This window comes from Myotis yumanensis, unplaced genomic scaffold (genome assembly GCF_028538775.1).
Source record: "Myotis yumanensis isolate MYYU_CA2020_CCGP unplaced genomic scaffold, mMyoYum1.0.hap1 SCAF_13, whole genome shotgun sequence".
NCBI lineage: Eukaryota > Metazoa > Chordata > Mammalia > Chiroptera > Vespertilionidae > Myotis > Myotis yumanensis.
The window spans coordinates 30,388,955-30,412,358 of record NW_027223764.1 but is presented as its reverse complement, the minus strand read 5'-3'; the positions used below and the strand labels follow the sequence as shown (position 1 = coordinate 30,412,358).

Genomic DNA, 23,404 nt, shown 5'->3' with positions numbered 1-23,404 from the left:
GGCTCATTAAAACTTGAAAAAAAGCTTTGAGAAGTCAATAAATGTAATGATGAAAAATATAATAAATGTTTGAAAGTGTGCAATTCCTAATAATGGCAAAAGCTTTAGGAGTATTAGATATCCTGAGCACAAATAAAATAAGATATTTAATGTATACCATATTGATCTGGGTCAGACCTTATACCAGTAGTAATCGTTTGTTTTTCATGTTATCTTTATTCTAAAAGGGGATATATGGAAAACTAACTCTTTACTAAGCACATCAAAAAAGAATGAAAAAAATGTAATGATAGAAAAATTTTAATAAGCAGCATAAAACTATTTTATTTGTGTTGCTTTGTTGGGTACTATGGATCAATCACTGTTTTCAGTCTTTAAATTTTGGGGGTAGATAAAAAATGTAGACAATCTATGGGGATGATAAAAACTGAACTCTCTCTTTCTGATGGATTGGTGGAGAACTATATATTGAGTAGAAAAAAAAAAAAGCAAAAAAAAATGTAGACATGGTGAAGACGCTTGTGTTACCCCATGAAGCAGGGACTGGATCCTTTGGAGACCTTACTCCTGAATGATTGCCTACTTTCCCTTTCAAGGCCAAGGTCTTAGGTAATGTTTGCATTATGAATGCTTAAATTGGAATAAGGAAGACCTACTGTGAATGCTAATGGTGGTGTAGCTATGAATCAGCTTCTAATTGTGGCCAACCTGACCAGAATGGATAGCTTTGTGAGACTGGAAAAGCAAGCCAATGCAGCGGAGGCTTAACCACATCTGAAAAATCACATTATTACTTTTCTTGTGAAGCATTCAGCCTTTGATTTATTTCAGACCTTTATGAAAACTGAATGACTTGGGTATCAAAAGTGATCTGTGGGATAGGGTAATTAATCACTCAGGTAATTTTTGTCAGTTCTGCTCAGAACCTTAGAATATCACTTTGTTAATATGTTTACAACATAACTGCAGGTGAATCTTAAAATGTGCCACAAAATACCTACCGGTAAGAATAATGACGAGTATGTTTCCATGTTTGTCTCTGATTAAAAAACAAAAGAGATTGAACAAGCATCCGCACACAGACACATACTTATAACTACTCAAAGCTCTGACGGTACTGCCTTCTCTGGTTCATTTGCATCATTTTATTGAAATTCTTTTTAAATTCCTTTTTTAAAGTATGTTTTCATTGATTTTAGAAAGAGAGGAAGGGAGAGGGATAGAGAGAAACATTGATGAAAGAGAAACATCGATCAGCTGCCTCATGCATGCCCTGCACCCGGGATTGAGTCTACAACCAGGGCATGTGTTGCTGCTCAACCACTGAGCCACACAGGCTGTGCTAAATTCTTCACTATGGTTTTAATTTTGACATCTTTTTTTTATTGCTTAAAGTATTACAAAGGGTATTACATATGTGTCCTTTTAACCAATGCATTCTCCCATTTCCCCTGGAGTCTGAAGAATTGGGTATGAAGTATCAGACAGTTCTCAGATGATAATCTCTAGATCTCATTGCTCCAGTGAGGCTTGACCTCTGAGCCACCTCTTACCTACACTAATCTCATTTTCATAAAACCGTCAGTACCAGTAGTTTTTATACAGCCTGACAGGTTGCTTCCTGATTTATTTAGCAGGTATGGTTAAATGACTCATGAGAAGGACTGGATGTTTCTGTTGGTCATTTCCTGAGAATTATAAAAGGAGTAAAAAGGGAGACATTCAAGATGAAATAGGAATAAGAAATCCTCCTCCTATTCCTCCTCCTCAAAAAATAAATGATGATACTGCAGAGAGCCCAGCTTTACTTAAATAGCAGCTGATAGCGATGCAATGAAGGTATAGCCTTCTAAAATACTGCATAAATGTTGTGCTAGTTTTTCCACTTCATCAGTCTGTTGGTTACCTATAGCCTTCAATATGTTGGGCCCCTTCACACAGGTTCAGTTAGTAAAGACTACACTTTCTGTCCTTTGCAACATTTTTCTCTTAGTGAAGTCTGCTTCTTCTAACTTTATCCAGTGGATCTATCTTTTCATTCATCTTGCAACTTATTTATCATAATTTATTATTATTACTTTAAAACCTCACTCAAGGATATTTTTAGAGAGAAGTCGGGAGAGAAAAAAACATTGATCCATTGCCTCCCTTACATGCCCGGATCAGGGACCAAACCAGCAACCAAGGCATGTGCCCAGATGGGAACTGAACCCACAACCTTTTGGTAGAAGGAACGACACTTCAGCCAACTGAGCCGCGCGGCCAGGGTTATAAATCATTTTTTTTTTTTCACAATCCCATATAGTTTTTCTTTTGCACTGACCGTTGGTTACCTACAAAAATTATGAACTGCAGCATAATATCATTTGATAAACTTTCTAAATTCTCTCTGAATACTTCCATGTACAATATAGGCACTTGTATTTAACTTTGGTATCCATTAATGCTTCTAACATCATATTTAGCAGGATTCAAAAAATCCAGAATTTATCATAAGTATAATAAGAATACTTATTTTCACCAGAAGAACTGTCACAGTGATTTTTCAGTTTAGCATGCATCAGAATCACTTGGAGAGGTGGATAAAACAGTGATTGTGAGACCTTACCCCTAAGCTTCTGAATTCAGAAGGACTGACATAAAACCCAAGGTTTCTAGGTTTCTAGGTGATGCTGAGACCAAACTGAGAACCACTGCTCTAGTCATAAATGACTACCAAAATAATTTACATCACTGATAAAAAGAGCAGATACAAGAGTTTTATTGAAGTCTGAACTTACAGGTTTTCAGTAGTAAATATTAATAGCACTGAGCCTGCCCTCAAATTTAAATGTGGTGATTGCCTCCAGAAACTAAAATGCTATTTAAGACTTTGATTTGATCACCTTTGAAAACTGAATTACTCTCTTTTGACTAACATGGGCAGGTGGTATTGTTTTTATTACCTTGATAAAAGTATATTCTGATGAGTTACTAGATATCTTAATTCTTTAATATTTGCAATATTACTTTAAATTAAGGGACTGATAGTTACCTGAAATTATATAACGGTTATGTTGTATTGGCATGGGCAAGAGTTACAGTTTAATTATAGAGTGCCTTCCTTCCAGATTTATTAATCTCTTTTATAGAGGGTAGTACTAAAATTATCCTTGCTGGTGTACAGTTATCTTGGAACCTATCATAGCTAAATATGATTTAAAATACTACACTGTAGAATAGTATAAAATAAATTGAGAACAAAAGGTCAGTTTCTCCTAGAGACAGATTCTGCTTTTATTGTTCACCCTGAGTACATTTAGTTATGACTTATTTTGTTATTGACCACATGAAATTCTTTCCTGGAGAATATTCCAAAGATAATTTTACTTTAAAGATTTTTAAGGGAAGATATTAATAGAATCAGTGCTTCTGTTTTCATTTAGTTAAGTTTTACCCCAAAAAATATGAGCATAAATTAAGTTTTGGAAGCAAATAGAATCATGGCCTTATCTATTTTGCCTTTTTACAGTTTTAGTCATGATTCTAGGTGGTGTTCTTTCTGAAATTGTTATTTTCTTCCCCCCCCCCCCCACGGTGTGGAACATATGAACATCGATGTCATAGTTTATTTCACTAAAAATATTGCAAACTTGTTGCTAATGTAAGAAACTAGAGGCCCGATGCATGAAATTCGTGCAAGAGTATGCCTTCCTTCCCCCGGCTGCCAGCACCAGCTTCCCTCTGGCACCCAGGACCCAGGCTTACCACCAGCCACCAGCAGGCACCCAGGACCCGGGCTTCTCTCCAAGCCCTGGCTTCTTTTGGAAGGTCGTCTGGAAGGATGTCCAGAAGGACATCCAATCTAATTAGCATATTATGCTTTTATTATTATAGATTTAATCACCACTCCCCACGTGTGTGTGTGTGTGTGTGTGTGTATATATATATATATTTTTTTTAAGTTAGAAAGTCAACAACCCTTGTTTTAAGTAAAGGCCTTTGTAATATTTTTAATATTTCACATAACTTTTGAGATTTATTTAGGCAAACATTGTGAGGTTATAGACAAAGATTTTACTATACCTTCCATGGTTACTTTTATATTTGCTCTTTCTATAGGCAAGCAGAAATTGAGAGCCTGGACAATTCATTATTTTAAGGTGCCAATATGCAAGACCCCCTTTTAGCAGGATCATCAACAAAAACAGATGATAATTCCTTGATGGGGATCAATAGATCTGGGAACATTATAAAAGACAAATACAAATGAAATTTAAAAGGAATGTAAAAATGCAAAAGTACATAATCTATATGAAGATAATATATGGTCATTAAAAGTAAACTTTAAAAGCAAACCTATCAGATTTAGAGCTCTAGAACAAGTGGAAGGAACAAAAGTGTTAATCATAGACCACTCAGTCCCATCTTCAGTAGTTAAAGAAAAAGATTGAAAGTTAAGGTCAAGAGTTGAGATCACGTGTCAGAAATCAGGGATTGGTGAAAACAAGTAGGGATGGCATAGAGATAGACATGTGGAGTAGAGACTTGAAGCTATCTTTTAAGATAGAGATGCCCAGCCGTAGCTGGTTTGGCTCAGTGGATAGAGTGTCAGCCTGTGGACTAAAGGGTCCCGGGTTTGATTCCAGTCAAAGGCACATGCCCGGGTTGCGGGCTCTATCCCCAGTAGGGGGTGTGCAGGAGGCAGCCAATCAATGATTCTCTCTCATCATTGATGTTTCTATCTCCTTCTCCGTTCCTCTCTGAAATCAATAAAAAATATATATTTTTTTAAAAAGATAGAGATGCCCAGTTGTGATTAGAGGCATAGCTTCGAAAAGGTCTTTCATTCCACTAAACTTCTGTAGAGTAATGCTAGAAATGTTGCTAATTAATTTATAACAAAAATATAGCATCCCCATGATAGTCATCTTAATTTCCTTCCTAAAATGCAAAGGTATTTAGAAGGAAATAAAGTAGAGAGTTAAATCCTGTGACCTGTAAGTGACCTTGATTTTATTTTGAATTAGCTGACCATAATTTGCAAAGCTTTTTATCATAATTAGAAGTTAGGTGAATGGGAGCTTCCAACACATTTTCACCATAAATGTGTAATAGGTATGTGAGGGCTTAATAACAACGGTGATCTTGCATTAATATCGTTTTGATAGGATATGTCCTGGGGTTTTGTCAAAACCAGCTTGATGATCTAATAATTTCTAGGAAAGTCTCAAAACGCCATAGAAAACTTGATGTCCTTTATTGTTTTTTTCTGCTACCCTTCATTGATAAATCAGTCACCTGGCTACTGTTTTAAATAAGTGTCACTGTTAACAAGTGAAGCTTTAAAAGTTTAAAGTTATGAAGATGTGCATTATAGGTAATGAATTTTATGTATATCTGAGACTATTCTAAGAAGGGCAGAGATAATTAAAAGAAACTATTGCTAATTATATTGGGAAAGGAGTAATATTTGAAACGGCAATTAATAACATCTTCTTTAAGAAATGTGTTATATCTGGAAATCTTTATTAGAAATAAGAGCTATCTCCTATTGTAATAGAACAAGTAAGTAGAATGTTGATTTAAAATGGTGAAATAGCTTTCTTATTATCTAAAACTGGTATCATTTAATGCCCTCCTCCACTGTAGAGCTTAAACCACAACTAGAACCAAATTTTGAAGTGTGTTTCCAAAGTTTTTCAATTATTAACATAGCACTATATGTTTTGCACTTTATTTGGAGAGATGAGAAGAAATTTAAAATATATATATTTTTCCCAACTGGGGCACATACAAGTACCAGTCAATGAATGCCTAAATAAGTAAAATAAATATTTTTATAAAACATATATATGACATGCCCTAGCTGGTTTGGCTCAGTGGATAGAGCGTTGGCCTGAGGACCAAAGGGTCCCAGGTTCGATTCAGGTCAAGGGCACACGCCTGGGGTTGCGGGCTTGATACCCAGCAGGGGGTGTGCAGGAGGCAGCCGATCAATGATTCTCTCTCATCATTGATGTTTCTATCTCTCTTTTCCTCTCCCTTCCTCTCTGAAATCAATGAAAGTGTATTTAAGAAAAAACAACACATATATAGGACAGACTGATGAATCTCAGAGGGAAGTGGGGCTGGAAGAGATTAACCAAAGAATTTACATGCAGATATGCATAACCCATGGTCACAGACAATAGTGTGGTGAAGGCCTAGGGTAGGAGAAAGAAGCAGGGTGGGGGGGTTCAATGGGGGGAAAGGGGAATATCTGTAATAATTTCAAAATTAGTGATACATTAAAAAAATAGAGTTGCCAGGTTAAATATGGGACTCCCAGTTAAATTTGAATTTCAGATAAACTACATTTCTTCGTTAGTATAAGTACAACTATTTAGCATAATACTACATGGGGCATCCACTAAACAACATGATTTGTTGTTTATCTGAAATTCAGATTTAACTGGGTGCCTTTCATTATGAGCTGAATATGGCAGTTCTATTCCTAAACTACAGATTTATTAAGGGTGTTATCAATATTCTTTCAAATGAAAGTCTTATAAAATATTTTGCCACCAGAGAACATGGACCATCGTGCTTCCAGCCTCAATAATAGCTTCAGGATTTGTGGTAGGAAATATCAGTCAGGATATGCTAAGTTATATTATGACAATGAAACCTCCTAAAGCTCAGCAGCTTAAAACAACTCAAGGTTATTTTGACTCATGCTATATTCTACCTCCAGGTCAGGGAGGGGACATTTCTCGATGTTGTGATTCCTCAGGAACCCGTGAGGAGGAGACAGCACCTCTGTGCTCCCATGCTGGCTGAAGCAAGAAAAAGATGTGCTTAATTTCAACCAGCTCTTAAACTTTAAATCAGATCGTTTTAATGTTTAAGAGAATAATTACAGAGATGTGTGCGGCCATCACTCTCTCTTCCTAATCTTGTTTTCTCCTTTCAGATATAACAGACAACAACCGTCTTGAAATTTGTGTGTATTTTCTCTTCGTATGTTTACCCTTCTACAGTTCATTCAAATATATAAAAAATGGTAATATTTATTTTGTTGATTTGCATAAATGATCATCTGAATGTGTCTATTGCAGCTTGCTTTCTTGACTCAACATTATTTTGGGGGCTTTATCAGCCTGTTGATTTCCATCAGATTGATTTACAATCTCTCTGTTTTCTTATTATGTAGCATTTAAAAATTTTAAATCTCTTTATTGACTAAAAAATGCTGCAATATATATTCTTATGTAGATTCAATTTGCACATGTGCACAGGGTTTTCTAGGATAAACAGTTGTGGAATTACTTAGTTGTGGAGTATGTACAATCAGTGTATATAATGCCTCCAGTGTACTGTTTAAATTGCTACCTACTTATTTACTCACACTCTCAAAATCACCTCGTATTCAGAATTTTAATTGTTGCCAATATGATGGTAATGAAATGTTTTTCATCTTAATTTGCATTGCTCTTATAACTTGTTAGCTGAATGCCTTTAGTACTTCTCTTATGTATTCTGGACACAGAGTCTTTGCTATTTTCTACCACCACTCTGTAGCTTCCTTTTCACTTTGCTTTTGACTTTTTTTGTGAAGAAGTTTTAAATTTGAACATCATCTAAAGTATCAGTTTGTGTTTTTATGACTTTCACTCTTTTGTGTCTTGTTTAAGAAGAATTCTTTATTGAGATATGAAAAGATAGTTTCCTATATTTTCTTATAAATAATTCAGTTTTATTTCTTGTATTATGGTTCTAAGTCCACATGGAATTGATTTTTGTGTACTGTATTTGGTAATAACCCAACTATTTTTTTCACATGAATAATAGGTTGACCCAACTATTTTATATTTCCTAATTTCTCCTCTAATTTTTTAGACCACTTCTGCCTATGTGAGCCAGTTTGTTTCTGAGATTTTTGTTGTTGCTGTTCTGCCCTATTTCTCAGTACTTGATGCAATCTAGCATTTCAGTAAGATTAGGTGTTAAGAAGGGAGATACACTGCTCTCTATTCTTCAAAATATTATTGTATTTTCTTCCACATTAATTTTACAATCAGCCTTCAAAATTCTGGGGAAATTGGGTTGTAGTGACCACATTTTAACATTAACTTCTAGAGAAAATTACTCTTTATATCCTTGACATATCCCCAGTATGCATTAATTTAAATATGTATTTCTGAAATTCTTACACAACATTTAAATATTGATGGTATCTAGAGACAGAGTATATTGCCATATATATGAGCAGATACAGTATATGAGCATCTACTCTTGATCTAGAGCAGCCGTGGGCAAACTAGGGCCCGCGGGCCGGATCCGGCCCGTTTGAAATGAATAAAACAAACAACAAAAAAGACCGTACCCTTTTATGTAATGAAGTTTACTTTGAATTTATATTAGTTCACACAAACACTCCATCCATGCTTTTGTTCCGGCCCTCCGGTCCAGTTTAAGAACCCATTGTGGCCCTCGAGTCAAAAAGTTTGCCCACCCCTGATCTAGAGTCTTGTTTTTTATTTTTATTTTTATTTTTTTTAAATATATTTTATTGATTTTTTACAGAGAGGAAGGGAGAGGGACAGAGAGTTAGAAACATCGATGAGAGAGAAACATCGACCAGCTGCCTCCTGCACATCTCCCACTAGGGATGTGCCCGCAACCCAGGTACATGCCCTTGACCGGAATCAAACCTGGGACCTTTCAGTCCGCAGGCCGACGCTCTATCCACTGAGCCAAACCGGTTTTGGCTAGAGTCTTGTTTTTTAATCCCACCTGCACACTTGCTAACTTTTGTCTTATACAAGTTAATTAATTACTCTCTGAGCTTCAGTTCCTACTCTATTAAAAGAAAATAAATGTGACATTTACCTCATGGAGTCAGTGCAGTTGGCATTAATCTAAAATGAGTAAACATTTTCACTTTAAATAAGTAAAACACGTCAGCAGGAGTCTGGCACAATGAGCACTATATATGTGAATTGTTATTTAGACACACTTGACAAATAAAATTGTATATAATTATAGTGTACAACATGATGATTTTATATACATATACATTGTGAACTGATTGCCACAATCAAGTTAGTTACTATAATCATCACCTCAGGTAGTTACCCTTTTTGAAGGAGGTGTTGGTTAAGGACACTTAAGAATTCTCTCCACAGATTTCAAGTACACAATGCAGCATTATTAATTATAGTCATTATGCTGTACATTAGATACTCAGGATATATTTAATTTGTAATGGAAAGTTTGTACCCTAGGACCAACATCTCCCCATGTTCCTCACCCTCCAGCTCCTGGGAACCACCATTCTGCTGACTAATTGTAAGACGGTTTGTTTTTGTTTTGTTTTTAGATTCCACAATTAAGTGATTCCATACAGGGTTGTCTTTCTCCGTCTGGCTTATTTTAATTGGCATACTCTCTCGTGGTTCATCCATGTGAGTCTAGAGAATGCCCCATTACTGCTTGAGAAGGATGTGTATTCTGTTACGGTTGAATGGAATGTTCTATTTTATAAAAGTGTCGTTTATCTACATGTTCAAATGTAGGTGGATGATTGGTTGTGTTCATGCCTGTGATTTTTTTTTCAAATCTCTGCTATATGTATAGTTATGGACCTCTTTTTATTCATTATTTGATATCTTGTTGTCTGTTTCTCCTTTTTCTTTTTGAAATAATTTGGCTACAAGCTTATTTAGTTAGTTTATATTTTTAAAGAATCATCATGGTTTTCTTTTGTTTTTTTTGTTTTTACTGTTCAATTTCTTTTTTTCCTCTTTTACTTATTTCTGCTCTTACATTGTTATTTCTGTTTACTTTTTGTGTTTATATTTTCTGTATAATTGGCGGTTTTTGCTGTATTTGCAACTTTTGCTCTTTGCTGTGTTCAATAGGATTTTTTTGAACACTTTCAGCTTTTGCTGTAGCAATATGCTTTTCCTTCTTTATGTTGCATTTTCAGTTATTCAGTTCTAAGTGTAGCATGGTTTCCATTGTAATTTTTATTTTGCTACAATTATATGCAAGTGTCTATTTAAGTTTACAAACATAATACTATATGATCTTCTTTTCTTAATGCTTTGTAACTGTCTTTCATTTATACCAGGTAGGTTTAGGATTACATGATAGAATATACCATGATTATCTATATGCCCCACTTTATAAAACCTATCTTAGATTTTAAGACTGGCTTTATTTACTGCACTATCAAATTATTTTAATTTCAAATCTATATTGTATAAGGATCTATATTGTATTTACTTAATAATATTCTTCGAGTGATCATTAAATTATCCAAATATGGTCCCCTCTTCCTCAAAATATTTCTTCTCTCTCAAGTCTATCTATTGTCAGTAAAAATCATTCCAAGTTTATAGTGCATACTCAAAAATTTTTTCGATAATTTCCAAGAAAAATACTTTGCATTTTTAGTTGATTTTGTAACTTTCTGTAGGAATCAGTAATACAATTGCATGGATATTAGGATTTGTTGTAAAATATTCAAAAATTCTATTCACTTCTTTCACCTATATATAATAATTTAAGACTAAAAAGGTTATATTTTAAAATATTTTTTCCAATAACTACTTATCCATTAATTTTACTTTAGGAATGTATTATTCTCTTCAAATTACTATAGCTGATAAAAAATAATTTTAATTTCAATATCATATGCCACAATATTAATTTAGACTAAAAATAGCTGTATATATACAGTTATTAAAAACTATTTTCCCACTGTTGTTGAAACAGTGAGGGCCCTGAATGATTTGATAACTATATAATTAATCAAATAATAGGCTACCTAACTGCATCTGAGTGAGCTATAAATAGAAAATATATCTGCAGATAGCTGTAAACAAAATTAATGCTATAAAGACCAGCAGGCATGATTTTAAATGATAATCCACATTTCTTTGCTTCTTGGTAGGAGATATGCTTGCAGGTTTTCTTTTTTACATGGGAATAAGAATGGTACAGTCTGGCTGTAAGGACGATCATCAATTACATGCTGGGCAATTACAAGAGCAAAGGATTTTGTTTTCTTTGGCTGTGCCCCCAGAATATTCTAAAACAAAGATTAAGTTTTCTAAGTAAATAAAAATAACCCACAACTATGTGCATATGATGTAAGAGCCCAAAGTTAGTAGGATAATCTTTTCATTTTATTTGTTTTTTATATACTTCCTCTATGGTTAAGTGGGTTAAGAAAAGGAATAGATAAATAATAATTGCTAAGTCCAATACTTGACTAAAAATAAAATATTGCATCCATGGAGAAACATACAATGCTTGTGATGCAGAGAAGGGAATGTGATGATATCTGATATGTATATGTAAGAACATCATGTGTTAATATGAATGAAAAATAAACCATTTAAAATTTTATGGTAACTACAATGGCATATCATACCTGTAGTTCTAAGAGTGTGGTTCAAATTCAAGTAAGTTATCTGTCTATTCTCTTTTCAGTTCCCAACTTTAAAAAAAAACAACTAGGTGTTTGCATAGAATTTATGAATCATTTCAACCATTTATTTTCTCTATAATGTAATATATATAAACCAGCCAATTCATCTACTATTGAGATTGTGAATATTTGGAACCAAAATATATTTAATAGAATTATCAAAAAAATATTCATGTAAAGAAGATAGGTTTAAAGTAGGTTACTTTTTCATTAGTAACTAATGTCTAATTGGTGTTCCTTTTAGGATAATCTGGTAAATTTTAAGGATCAGTGGAAAAGAATGTATATACAATTTGACTATTCGGGTGTTTTTGAAAAGACTGCAGACTATGACATTAAATGCTAGGCAAGGAAATTTATGCATCCAAGGGCAATGCTAGAAAAAAGAAAGTTTTCCAGAATGCCCTTTACCTCTTTACTTTTTCCATAACATTCTAATGTATGTTTATATTTTGTTTGTCATTTTCTTACTTCACCCATAATTTTTAAAAATATGTTTTTATTGATTATTAGAGAGAAAGGAAGGGAAAGGTACAGAGAGATAGAAACATCGATGAGAGAAAAACACCCCTATTGGAGCCCCAGCCCACAACCCAGACATGTGCCCTCACCAGGAATCAAACTGGGGACTTCCTGGTTCCTGGGTCCAAGTTCAATGCTGAACCACACCAGCTAGGGCATAATTTTTTTATATAATTTAACTTTTTTTTTTTTTTTTTTTAGTGCAGGCCTACTTTGTTTATTACTATTGTAGCTCCAACATCGAAAAGGGATTTTGGCACTAAGTGGTCACTAGGTAATTCCTTATTGAGTTAATAATTATTAGGGGGAAAGAAGAGGCCAAAGTCAAATCCTTTATAATATTTGTTTTTCTTACAAAGTTATAGAATGTGATTGGTGATGATGATGACGATGATGATGAGGTATCACATAAATTAGAATCATTGTGAAAAAATCAAGTTGCTACAATTCTTATATAGTGAGAGGTCCTTTAAATATCAAAGCAACAACAATGAAGATATTCTGATTGAAGTTTTGGGAGCTTCACTCCCACCCTCACAGGTATCCCCACCATTTTCTAAAGAATTCCTAAGACTAGTCAAAAAATATTTACACAGTTCCTGAAGTGTTTTGTTTGTTTGTTTGTTTGTTTTGGCTTGTTGTTGTTTTTATTAAGAGATCAAGAATAATGACTTTCAAAATTCTGAATGTGTTCATTTATTCAGTAGACAATCACCAGACACCTACTATGTTTTAAACAATGTGCGATTGCTGTAGGTGGCACAAATATAGAAATAAGACTAACTCCCCTCCCTTAAAGGAATAGCTTTCTAGGAAGGAATGTAAGACCAAAGATAAATGACTATCTAATAAGCCAGATTTCTTTATTACCACACATTACCATGTGCTAAAAGAAATCAGAGATAGAACTTACATTTCTAAGACAAGACGTGTAATAATTTATGTCAACTGTCATATTTTAAAATTACAGGTTAATCATGGGCATAATAATAAGAATGCTTATTTATATTTTTTATGTATATGATTTAAAATATCTATAGTACATTTTGAATTTTTAAAGTATTTCTGGACTTTTGTCAATAAGACTCAGAAATAGTTGATTGTAGATTTCTTATTTCTAAAAGAGAGATATTCATCATCGATACAGAACACCACAGTTCGCAGGGGTCCTCAAACTACGGCCCGCGGGCCACATGCGGCCCACCGAAAACATTTATCCGCCCGGCGGGTGTTTTTGCCGCAGCTGCCTGTCCTGCTTAGCAGCTGACTCGTCCCGGGCCCACAGTGCGCATGTGTGGAATGTCTGAGGGACAGTGAACTGGCCCCCTGTTTAAAAAGTTTGAGGACCTCTGGAAGAGGAAAGAATACTGAAGAAATTGCAGTAGACTGCTCTCGTATAGGAAACATGAAATGTCAAAGAGGAAATTTTTATAGTTCTTTAATCACAATTATCAAATTGTAACAAATGGGAAGTTTCTATTGAATTTTACTTTTGCCTGAATTGCACATGAGATTATACCTGCATACTAAGTGAAAAACCTTATTTCATAATGTGTTTCATTTGGCTTTCATAAGAGCTATTCTATTGGAGAAGTTGTCAGATATAGAAAAACCAATTTAATAAACATCACGATCAGATGCCTATGCAATTCTTTTCAGCCTTTTGAAAATATTTCAGTGCCTAGAATATCATTGCTAAAATAAAGTGTTCTGCTTTCCTTTTCACTCTGATTCATTAAATTATATTTATTGTTCTTTACAAAGTTGTTTTGACACACCTCACTAACTATCAATTTGAGGAAAAGGTCAGTTGCTTTGTTCAGTAGAAAACACTTGCTTTTTAATAATAGCGTTTCTTAAAAACACATACAGGCTTGTTTTCTTTCAGTTTCTCATTTATCTTCATTTGTTCACCTTCACTGAAAGCTGAACATATGCTACCTAACAACAACTTGAACTAATTAAATATGCTTCTTTTACATACTTCAAATTAAGTTTTCAGTTGCTCACTTTACTATATTATGATATTGAGAAATATGGCTCTACTGGCTAGTGTAAGAACAATTGCTGAGTTATTCAGATTTAATGCAAGGTCTGTTCTAAGAATCTATGGAAATGAAGTGTCAGGTCCTAGATTGGATCCAAAGCAAATAGGAGATGAAAGTGTCAGATTCAAGCCAAGTAAGATATGCTCTTAAAGTAAGTTATAGACATTTTTCAACTGATACTTTTTGGAAAATCTTATTAATCAAAGAATAGTTTAAATCAGTGATGATTTCCTTGACCACACGACAAAATTAGTGGTGTTTTTAACTCTTTCAGTCAACATACATTTGTGATGGGAAGTTTAGACATGTGTGAAATATTTCTCTTGTGTCCAAGATCCATCCCAGTGATTAGTATGCTAGGCTCCAAAAAATGATTATTCAGTTAGTAAATCAGTAATTAAGTTAGTAGACTGAAATATCTCTCTTGTATATAAACTCCTATAGAGATATACACTCTCTCTATATAGCAACCTGGGAAGCCATGGGAGGGCCTCCATCAGCTAAATCACTATGTGATACCTTGAATTTGGGGTGAGAAATAAGCATCTATTATAATGGGCCACAAAAATTAGGTGTTTATCTTTTAAGCAGAGAACATTACTTTGACTAACACAGGATGTCTGTCTGTCTATCTATCTATCTATCTATCTATCTATCTATCTATCTATCTATCTGCCTAAGTAACCACTCGATCATTCAACCATTCAACCGGTAGCTATGATGTGCACTGACCACCAGGGGGAAAACACTCAAAGCACAGGAATGGAAACATGGAACTGATGAATCTCAGAAGGAAGAGGAGAGTGGGGAGGGTGGGAAGAGATTAACCAAAGATCTTATATGCATATTAGAGGCCAGGTGCACAGATTCTTGCACCAGTGGCATCCCTTGGCCTGGCCTGAGCCCTTTCACAATCCAGGACCCATCGGGAGATGTTGGACTGTCGGTTTCAGCCTGATCCCCACAGGCAAGGCCAAGGAACCCCACTGGTGCACGAATCCGTGCACTGGGCCTCTAGTTAGATTTACAAGCAAGAAAGAAGAAATGACAGCAATGATGCTTAATTCCCATACCTCATCTACCTCCTTTGATTTTCACTGGACTGGCAGCCTTGAAAGACATAAATCAGTGGTCATCCTTGCTTATGACTCAGATGAGTAGAATTTGTTCTGAACATCTGGCATCCTGCAAGGATTAATATAGGAACTGTTCTCAGACCAGCATTCAATATTCTGAGAGGATGAGTGTCATGCTAAAGACAACAACAAAAAATGCATAAAGTCCTAGCTGGTTTGGCTCAGTGTATAGAGCATCAGCCTGTGGACTAAGGGGTCCTGGGTTCAATTCTGGTCACAGGCATAGGCCTGGGGTTGTGGGCTCAACCCCCAGTAGGGAGTGTTCAGGAGGCAACCAATCAATGATCCTCTCTCATCACTGATGTTTCTATCATTCTCTCTCCCTCCCTTCCTCTCTGAAATCAATAAAAATATTTAAAAAAACAAAAATGCATAAAGATCCCAATCTGTTTCTATGTCATAGACTATGCAAAATATATACCACCTTTTTGGCTAATCTCTTCACCTTCTTTGTAGTAGACATTTGCTATTTATTTTTATTCATTGGTTATAGATAAGTTTTCACAGATATGTAGTGATTTACATTTCATTCTAAATTTTTTTCTTTATAATTTTACTTAAATGGTTTCCAAATATTTTGTAGATTTTTTTGTATCTAAAAGTCCAAGGCCATTAACATAGTCAAAATTCAGATAGAAAGAATGCTCATAAAGTAACTGCTTACATGTTACAAAGGTTAACTGTCAAAAACCAATAACAGTCATCATTATAAACAATGAAACCAAAAGCCATTTAAAACATAAGAGCATATAAATCAACACAGAGATGCACATTAAAACCATATTAAGACAGTTTTAAAAGTTCAAATATAGTTAATGAACTTTAAGAAAATAAACATAGAATGAAGAGGCAAATTTTGGCAATGACATGATGGTATATCTGAATATCCAAAAATTCTATTAAATTAATAAAAAGAATACATTTAATAGGAATAACCTTGCATTAGTAACCCTCAGCTACATACAAATCAAACATTTTAAAGAATAGTTAATGGGTTTCCTAGGAATGGACATGTATATAAATCATAATGGTGACAACCTATAATAACTTTTTAATTTAAATTTATTTTATTACTAAGAAGATTGAACATTTTTTTTCTTTTTTTAAATTTCTTTATTGATTAAGGTATTATGTATGTGTCTTTATCCCCCCGTAACCCCCCCAACCCTATAATACTTTTAACAGGGAAAATTAATCTGATATATGGTAATCTGGTATTTATTGTATTGTGAAATATTATTTATCCTTCAGTATTTGTTTAAAAGCTTATTGTGACTTTATTTTACCTGCAAATATCATTGCTGTCATGTAAGTAATGATCCTTCAAAATAAATCAAAGTACCTGGTTCCTGTGTTTCCCATGGCTGTCCTTGCTTTTTTTTGGCATAAATTTAGAAGCCATGCTTCTGACACTATCACAGAAATGCAATCTTCAGCTTTACAATTCTTAGGAAAATTTTTATTTTAGTTTAGATTAGGTTGTATTTATATTTCATACAGAATAATCATCATTTTCATTTCTTTGATCTCTTTCTAGAAAGGACCAAACATTATTTGTGTTTGCTTCTTGCCCCTTGACCCAGGGATTTCTGAAAGTGCTACAAGAATGGAACATAGAGGATGAGTTTCTATGTCCTACAGCTTCCTCTAGGTCTCAGGAAACACCAGAGAGGAATCAATCTATAGCAATGTCCTTGTCCATTCCACTTTGGCTCATTTCAGTGGCCCACCATATTAATGGAAAGTTGTAAGAATTATAATTAAAAATTGCTGAACTTTACTCAAATTACTCCATGTTACTCTCCCTCTAGTTGCTTCTTAACTCTTTAATTATCCCCTCTCTGTCTCCATCTCAGTTGGCATGATATAACTACTTTCCTGATCTGCACAGTTGGAATTGGTTACATTCACTTCGCCCTTACTTTGATGTGACTCTCCTGTACTATCCATGATAATTCCTTCCCATCTTTATGCTGCCACCACAAACAAGATGCATTCTGATTTGGAACATGTTCAGAGCCCTCAGGACACAGCTCTAGCTAAAGCTGAGGTGACTTCTGACAGGGGCAAGGAGAGGAACACAGTACATTGGCAAGAGGACCAGAGTTGAAAGTAATATTCTTTCCAAAGCTGTGGCCTGTTTAGTCAGGCCTATTATATGAAGTGCAATTTGTCATGATGTAAAAGTGAATCTTTTAGCCTTCCTGCAACATTCCATATGGGGAAGGTTACTTTTAATGTGATTCTAGGTCACTGTCTTCTCAAATGCAGAAGTTCTATCATTTTTCAAGAAGCTTTCTATAATGTAAACATTATGTAAGATTTAAAGTGAACAAGAAAATTTTAAAGGCTATATGACAAAACAGCAAAGTGTTATTTTAATTTGCTCATATTAAAGAGCACACTTTTTATTTCAAGTAAAATTAAGGAACACAAATGCTAAATGGAAAATAAAGAGGTTCTTAAATGTTTTATATCAGGATTTTGTCATGTGAGCTATAGCATTAAAATAGAGTTTCATAATATTATTTGCCAGGTAAGATGTTTGGATAAATATGGCTATTAAAATTATTGAAAAATGTTTTCCCTTTTGTATTGTGGGACTTTAGCCAGATGATGCATTATTATTTTATTGTTTATTTATTTTATCAAATTATTCTAGTTTTATTAGAAAATACTAAGTTAAGAAACAAATGTTCAAAATATAAATTTAAGAAGTTATCTGTGTTGTTCACATTATACATAAAGGTTGTTTGTATAGAGAGCTCAGAACTTAGCTTCATTGGACTTCTAGCTCTGCCCCTAAACCGGTATTATGATGTAATTCTGCTTAAGCTATAGCAGTCACTTATAATTAAGGTTAGTTTGGGATTTTTTTCTCAACTGAAATTCTCAATCTACTTGGGTAGAAGAAACAGTACAGTTTCTTCTAGTTTAGTTTCACAGTCCCTCCATTCTAAGTGTATTGTTATTATAATAATAGTCACTGTGCTTCTTATATCTGTGATCTCTTAGTGAATTTCATTCTATAGTCAACATAATGTCTTCCCTTCCTTGGCTGTCCATATTTTCCTACCCTGTCAGCAAAACAAATAAATTCTATTTTCAAACAAGAGCAAGACATCAATCTAATTCACTCTTTGACCTTCAGCTTCCCCTTGGCTATCCAGGATTTGCTGTATCTAAGCAACCTTGTTTCTAGTTTTTCATCACTGACAGAAGTGGCTCTGGAATATTGGGTAAAAATCAGAGCACAGAAAGATGTCACAAAAAAGGAAAAGATTCACCAAGGGACTTTGAATTTACTAATTGACCAATTATCTTTTACATGTAAACCATCTGAGATTTTTTTTTTATCTCTGGGCTCTTTTAATACTAAACAGATGCCATCTAATAGGTCAGTTCTGGCCCAGGCCCCATGCACAAGACTATGCATACAGAAGCTATCCCTCAACACGTTCAAATTGAATAGTTGCTCATATAAGTAGGCAACAATTGTTTTCTTCCATTTGATGTCAGTTTTGCCAGTATGCTGGTTGAAAGCGAATGCTCCTGTCATATGATTTATTTTAAATCAGTGGCTAAATATATTTTATGACATCTCACTGTAGCTCCATTGATTTACAAGATTATCCTGAAAGCATATGTATAGACCCTCCACCCATTTACATGCAATCCAATAAATGTTCTCATTATAGGAAATAGTCTATGATGCTTTCAGCAAGCTAAATACCAACCAATATAATGCATGTTGTAACAGTGGCATATTCTTTTATTTTTGTCTCCTCATGTGGCCTACTTTTTCACAATTAAGAGTTGTTCGCATTTCTAAAAAATAAACAAAAGAGAGTAGTATTTTTCACAAGTTCTATCTTCTTTAGGGAGCTTTATCTCACTGTTGAATTTATGCTTTTGATGTAATTTAACCTCTCTCTATAAAAAAAGAGGATAATTCTCTTCACATTACATGGTTCCTGTGAGGCTCATTTGAAATAAAATACACTATGGGCTGTAAAACTTTGCAGAAATGTGAAGTAGTATTCGCATTATTCAGGTCCACAGTTATCACCCAATCCCCTGCCTTCTGTGTAACTCTAGTAGGAAGTTAGTGCTACCCAGGATGCACTGTTTTTAATTATTAGCTATAACACGTATTAGTTGATCTTGTCTTATAATATATTTTAATCTCCCTGGCAAGGGAAAGCTTGTCTTTTACAGTCCAGAGAGAAATCAGTCCATCAGATATATGTTATATCGCTGTCTATCTACCAGAATGAGAGAGAGAAAGACTTTTATTACAAGACAATTTAAGACTTTTATGGCAAGACATTTTTTTGTGTGTGTGGAGCTAGTGAAATAGAGATTGCGATCATATACCTCCAGGAAACTTACATTTTAGTTTAGAGAGACCAAAACTTACACTTTATCTGTCTTGTTTAAGAAGGTGGAGAAAGAAATAAAGGTCCGAAGTAGGAAGGGTTGTCAGAAATTATAGATTAGAAGGTATGGGATCCGCATAAATCGTTATTGTACATAAATTATCAATGAGATAATTTCAGGCATCAGACGTTTTCTAAAGAGCATGACATGTAGTGAATAATATGAACGCATGAATGTGAATAAATGAAGGAGTTTTCTTAGGTCGAGGGTTCAGGGAAGGCGTCTCTGAGGAAGAGGCTTTTGAGTTGGGACCTGCATTAAGAGATAGAAAGCTAAAGAAATAACAAATGCAAAACCCCCAGAAATAGAAACGTTTGCCATATTTTATTAAGAAAAAAATATCGTGTAGAAAACTCCTATTTAACGTACTGCTTTAGGGACTTTTTAGTCTCAGTGCTCTACTTCCTTGTAATTTAATGGATGATTGAGTGGCAGTAATTCTCCTGGTTTTATATGCAGTTCTTAGATTAATTATATCTGTCAGGGTCCAGTGAGAGAAACAGAGCACATGCCACATAGTGAAGTGAAAATAATTTAATACAGGGAACGAGCTTAGCTACAAATGGGTTGGGAGTGAGAGAGAGGATGAGGGAACAACATCAGGAAGCCTCGAATGTGAATCATTCCCCCTCCGTGTTCAGTCATGAACTATCTGTTGCCTATCTGTCCGCGCTAATATACTGAGGCAGTCACAGAAATGAACAAGGCATAGTTCTTGTGCTCAAGGACCTCAGGGTCTAGTATAAGAAATAAAGCATGAATGGCTGACTGGAAATAGGCAATACCGGTTCTCTGTGAATTCAGAGGAAGAAAGGATCCATTCTAGATGCAAATTCAGGGGAAAAAAAATCTCAAAAAGGAGGTGTCATTTGAGCAGATCCTTGAACTATTTGATGGGAGGTAAACAAAGGAGTAGACTGGGGACTGCAGGTGATTAATAGAGAAGATGAAACCTTAGTTTGGGTAGAGCAGCATATGAATGGAATTAGTGAGAAATGTGGATGAAAAGCTGTAGCCACATCTTGGAAACACTCTCAATACCAACCTTCAGGATATAGACTTCAGGAATTGGGCCATGTGTTAGCAAATTACAGCCCATTAACCAAGTCTGGACTGATGCCTGTTTTGGTAGGCCCATGAAAAAAATATATATATATATATTTTACAGATAAACATTTGCAATCTATTCTATGATAAATAACCCAAATTAAATGAAATCTTACCTTCCTCACAAAAATAATTCCATTCAGCTGATTGGTAGACCTATATTACAAAAAAAAAGGTTCTTCTTATTATTTAATTTGCCACTAAACTATTTTGAAAAGCAGAGAAAAAGAAAGCCAGAGATGCTAGTGGTCAGGGAATGAGAGACACAGTAGTGGGAGGTACATTCAGGCAGGAAAACAAGGACCAGAAATAGTGGCCTCACCCACATAAGGGTGGAAAGTCAAAGGGATTAATAAAACAGCCTTTAAAGTCAGATACTGACCTAAACTATACCACTCTGGAGATTTTTGAGAGGTTTTGTAACAATGCCTTTATGAAAATTAAATATATAGAGTCAGGCACAGTAAGTGTTATTCTACTTTCCATCTTTTTCCGGCTTTGAATAAGTAGCTGTGTGTTAAATTTATTATGACAAGCTATCTCCAATATTTTCTAAGTAAAGCTGATCATCTGATTCCTTTTTCACATAAACTTAATTGTTTTTAATTCCCTGTGTTGTTTTTTTTAAATTAGGTCATTATGAAATAGTTCAAATTGTTTTTCCATTTTAAACTTCATTTTTCACTGTACTTAATTACTCATGTACTTGTTACTGTGCTTGTTCACCACTTAACTGAATTCAATTGAAAAACAACATATACATTCAGTTCAGTTGTGGGTCTGTGGATGTCTTTTGAAACCTTTCTACTAGTTTGAATAGTTTATTTTGAAAAGGTATTTTTGCATATGAACTTAGCAATAGGATTCTGAAAGTTTGTTGCCCAATTATTCACATTTTGAGATTTGGAAATATTTCATCACAAGTGTTGCAATCATGGTTTGCAACCATAAGAATAAAAGGAACACCTAAGGAAATCCTAAGTTGTGAAAGTTGGCCAGTATAAGTTTAAATGTAATGTAAAGAGTCATAAAAGAGGTATGGTTATAAAAGAGGTAATATGCATATACTTTTTCCTGTGAGACATTGCCCATCATCTCTGTCTTATTTAAGAAGGTGGAGAAAGAAATAAAGGTCCAAAGAAGAAAGGGTTGTCAGAAATAATTAGAAGGCTTTGTGATTCACATAAATCGTTATCTATATTAATAATAGAGGAATATGCAAATTGTCCAGGACACCATCAAGTAACAACGGTTCAGCAGGCTGTGTCCCCGCCCCTTGCTCAGGCAGCTGTGAGGCCCAGGGTAGGTAGGATAGGATGCGATAGGACAGGATAAGAAAGGAGAGGGAGAGGAAGGCAGGCCTGCATGCAGACAGGCTGAGAGGAGAAACAGAAATACAGCAAGGGAACAAGAAAAAGATGCAGGAATGGAAAAGGGAAGGAAATGCGGGGCTGCACACAGGAAAGGGTGGCAACGGGGGGGGGGGGGGGGGGACGGAGTGGAGCAGCTGCACCCAGTGATGGGCGGGGCACAGGCAGCACAGAGTGGGGAGCCTGGCCCAGATGGGGAAGGAGGGCGGTGACCCCCGGAGTGGGCCATTGGGACGGAGGGGTGCATGGTCCGTGGCCTTCTGGGCAGAGGCACTCCTGCTCCACGGCAGCAGTGCCCGGGCCAAGCGGGCCTCGCCCACCCTCACTGGACTGAGCGCCCTGCACTGGGAGGGGAGGCACGGCTTAGCTGGGGTGGAGTTGGACACTAAGGAGGATACTGCTTTCGTCCCCAAGAGCTGGACCCCAAAGACACTGGCCAGGGTTAGGATGATGGCACGTTAAGTGGACTTTGTTGACTAGAAGTTGGGGTGTTCCCAGCGGGGAATGGGAGGAGGATGGCAGCAGGGAGGCCGAGGAAGGGGGGTTGGTGAAGGCCTGGCTGGGGCTGGGCCCTGGGCTGGGGGTTAACACCTCCCAAATGGAAGCTTTAATATCAAAGTGCACTCAGGCAGGGCTGAAAGCAGGTCCCAGAGAGGAAAGGGGAAGGTTTAAAAGTGAAATCAGTGAACATGGTGGGGGCAGGGGGTAATAATAGGGAAGGAGGAAGGGAGGCAGGGTTCAGGCTCACAAGGGAAAGATGAATGGGCGGGGAGGGGTCAGAAGTAAGAAGGAGACAGACACCCACCGGGAATGAAGGGAGAAAAGGGAGGAGGGAGGGAAGGAGAGGGGCCACAGGAGGTTCAAAGGGAGAGAGGGAAAGAAAGCAGGAAAGAGAAGGATGCTAAAATGGGGTGAGGCCAAGAAAATAGTTAAATAAAAGGAGGAAACAGAATGTGAGTCTGAGGGGAGTTTAAAAGGAGGAGTTAGTAAGAAAATTAAGTACAGGGTGATTTTTTTAAAAATGTAGTCGGACATCCCCTGAGGGCTCCAGGACTGTGAAAGGGTGCAGGCTTGGCTGAGGCCCCCACTCCCCTGCACGAATTTTGTGCACCGGGCCTCTAGTTGTATATAAAATTTTCCTGAGGTATTTTTCCAAAATTCAGATTATTTAGAGCTATCCAAATGCATTTTGATTATATTTGCTTTCTGAGATCTAGCCCAACAACTACATTTTTGTTTTTACTTTTTAATTTTAAACAAATGCTTCCAATGCAAGTGTTATGGTCAATACCGCGGGAGATAAATGCATTCTGTGTGAAA

At 35.6% G+C, this 23,404-nt stretch overlaps 1 protein-coding gene and 1 non-coding gene across 2 annotated transcripts in view; both read left to right on the top strand.

Moving 5' to 3' along the window:
• The window catches only part of PCDH15 (protocadherin related 15), a 632,895-nt gene that overhangs the window by 318,838 nt on the left and 290,653 nt on the right, over positions 1-23,404 (top strand). The gene's annotated exons all lie outside the window — the stretch shown is intronic.
• On the top strand, positions 410-477 carry LOC139022287 (small nucleolar RNA SNORD26). The gene has a single exon (XR_011473662.1). It is a non-coding gene; the product is annotated as a small nucleolar RNA SNORD26 (small nucleolar RNA).